This window comes from Trichechus manatus, unplaced genomic scaffold, assembly GCF_000243295.1.
Source record: "Trichechus manatus latirostris isolate Lorelei unplaced genomic scaffold, TriManLat1.0 scaffold00251, whole genome shotgun sequence".
In the NCBI taxonomy this organism is placed as follows: domain Eukaryota; kingdom Metazoa; phylum Chordata; class Mammalia; order Sirenia; family Trichechidae; genus Trichechus; species Trichechus manatus.
In genome coordinates this window covers 5,047-8,622 of record NW_004444187.1, presented here as the reverse complement: position 1 = coordinate 8,622, position 3,576 = coordinate 5,047, and positions in this window count along the sequence as shown.

Here is a 3,576-nt window from a genome sequence, read left to right as displayed (position 1 = left end):
GATGAGGTGTTATGACTTTCTTTTAAAGGAGAGAGAAAAGTTAGAGAACTAGCATGGACTTTAGTCTCTTAGGAAGATCGGTTTTAGGAAAGAATATATATGGCATTGATTATTTTGCCTGTGTGTCCTTGGAAATTCTTTGTGTACTACAGGTATAATATATTACCTAGTCTAAAGACCAGTGGTTCAGACTAGAGAGTCAAATCTCAACTTCTTATCCTGGCATTGACCCTTCTTGATGGCATCCCAGTCCCCTGTCCAGCCTTTTCCTGCAGCCCAGAGATGGGGCCTCACTGACCTATTCACTAAATCATAGACATGAAAGGCTCTTTCCAGTCTTCATGCCCTTACAAATACTGTTTCCATCTTTCATTTAAGGAAATCACTTGTCTTTCAAGATCCTGCTCATGGCCTGCCTCCATAATGGAGCCCTTCAAGCAGAATTTCTGACTTCTGTGCAGTCTAATAGCATGTTGCTCAGACTTTTTAAATAACACCTCTCGTGTTGCACTGATACTATTTGTTCATATTTTTTTTCTATTAGTCTTTGTGTTTCTACAGTTTCTGGGATGTGCCTTATTTATTTTTATATCTCTATTGTCTAGATTTGAGGTATTCAATAAATATTGAATTAGTGAGTATATTTGATTAAGGTAAATATTTTAAGAATATTTATTAGAAATGTGATATATTCTTATTGCCTTATAAACTGTATCTTATAAACTATGTCAGTGATTCACTTTATAACTCAATTCTCATTTTTGTTATTTCCATAATTGCTCCATATTATATGAATAAATTATGTTTAATACAGTTCATGGGCTATAATTTCAAACACTCACCATATATCATAGTATTTTATGTGGCCTATTATAATGTTTCCTTGATATATTTGGGTTTTTATCATTTGTTTGGGTTTATGAAATACAGTGGAATCCAAATTTGTAAATGGGCATTTTTCCAAGAGTTCATTATTAAGTCAGTTGTTTTGATTTTAGAATTTATGTTCCCAAAGAATTAAGACTATAAATGGTGATTAAATTGCAAAGCAGTCAAGCAGAGCCTGTTTAACCTATAATAACCTGAAATATGGTATAATGGTACTACTTCAATTTTATTTAAAATAAAACCATAACGTTGGAAGGAAAGGCAATTACTCATTTTCTCTAATAAAATGCATTCTAATTTTTAACTGAATAATGTCAAAAACACTTTTTTAGGGCTGCTGGTACTCACATGGGAATGCCCAAGACTAAAGGAAAGAGAGAGGGAAATGTGGTTTACTTCTTGCTACTCAAAGTGTGGTCCATGGTGCAGCAGTATCACCATTGCCTGGAAGTTCATTAGAAATGCAGAATCTCAGGCTCACTCCAGATGTACTGAATCAGAATCTGCATTTTTAACAAGATGCTCAAGTGATTCATATGCACACTAATGTTTGGAATGCACTGGAAATTAACAATGACTCTGTATTTTTGTATCTGCATTAGAAAGGTCATATCCCTACTGTCAAACATCTGTATAAGAGGAAGAACTACTAGTGGGAATTATGAATTTAAGGCAAAAGATATTTGTCCTCTAAGAGTCTAGGAAAATACTCAGGATTTGGTCTCTCCTGCTATCTAATGGATTATATGGCTTACCTGTAAGAAGGAGGAATATGTGTTTGGAATAATTCAAAACCTATTGGATTAAACATGATTCCAAGTTAGTTACTTCAGTTAAAGAAGTAACATCAGTGATGACACACATTTTATGTGTTAATAATTTTTTAATCAACTTACAAGATATTTTAGATTTAAAGAGTTTGTTGAAATAGTTTAAAATATCTAACAATGCTTCTTCATCAGCAATTAAGTAGAATAAATATACATCTATAACACTTGTGAAGAAATAAAAACTCTTCAAAAGAGCCAAATTCTCCTCTTCAAAACAGTAGTAGTGTTACCTGTGACATGGCAAAACTGTATAATTGGTTTACTTTTTAAAGTATTAATTGTCTGTCAATCACTTAAACCTTCTTTCTGAAAACATATTTCCTGAGATTTCAATTAAATTTATAGGTATGTGTCTTAGTTATCTAGTGCTGCTATAATAGAAATACAACAAGTTGCTGGCTTTAACAAACGGAAATTTATTCTCTCACAGTTTAGGAGGCTGGAAGTCCAAATTCAGGGTGCCAGCTCCAGGTGTAGGCTTTTTCTCTCTGTGTCAGCTCTGGTCAAAGGTCCTTGCCATCAGTCTTCCCTTGGTCTAGGAGCTTCTCAGCACAGGGACCCCAGGTCCAAAGGACATACTCTGCTCCCTGCACTGCTTTCTTGGTGGCATGAGTTCCCTTTCCTCTCTGCTTGATTTTCTCTTTCATATCTCAAAAGAGATTGACTCAAGATACAGCTTAATCCTGTATATTGAGTCTTGCCTCATGAACGTCATAGAGGTTAGGAGTTACAGCACATTGGATAATCACATCAAATCACAAAATGGTGGACAAACACTCAATGCTAGGAATCATGGCCTAGCCAAGTTGATAACTTTTTGGGGGACACAATTCAATCCATGACATTATGCTTGTAGGGATTCTTGATAATATAAATTCCAAATAAATTAAAAATTTTATCTGTTATTTTAAAGGGAAAACAAATTTCTTCTACCAATTTATATTGAGGACCTAAACTTAAAAGAAAATAATTTGTAAGTTTTTATTTTTTTTAACATGTAGCCATAAATTTGAGTTGTATACTAAATTTAGTTCTAGATTGTGACTTTCTTTGTAGATATAACAATTATTCATTTAAAATTGCTTAAACACTGCTGTTTGATTTTTTCTTTTTTCTTTTTTTTATGAGAGGCCATATGAGTAGAGTACAGTAAGGTTGACCAATTCAGTGAGCTTACAAGATGTTTACTATATTTACTAGTAGTTGTTGGCACAATGGTTAAGAGCTACAGCTGCAAACCAAAAGGTCAGCAGTTTGAATGTACCAGCTGGTCCTTGGAAGCCCTATGGGTCAGTTCTACTCTGTACTGTAAGGTTGCTATGAGTCGGAATCAACTCGATGACAGTGGGTTTTCTTGTATAGAAGGTGGCTTAAGTGACCCTACAACAACAATGTCAAGCCTCTTAAGGACTGGCCCTGCCCCTCCTTCTCATGGCACTGTGGGACTTTGTACATAATAGAGTCTCAGTATAAATTTGTTAGTCAAAGTAAACCTTAGTTGTAGTTGGTTAAATCCATCTTTATTGAAAAGCTTGAATTAAATTCTATAGCAAAAGGTCTCAAAAGTTCTCATAGATTTTCATATTTGATTTACACACTGGGTCAGAAGATTTGGAATTATTACTGCTCTGGCTTAGAGAACATATTTATAAATATTCCTTTGTGGGAATACCTTTTCTCTCTTTTGAATAAGGTAGACTTACTGAAAATAATTCAAGTAATTTTGCCTAAGTCATCTTGTATTTTGGGCAGCAAAACCTCAAAATCCAGTTACTATTTAAAGAAGGACAATCTGAATTTGAGGAGTAGTGAAAGTCTCTCTCTGCTTAGAGAGCTTTAATTTTCTCACTTTCAACTT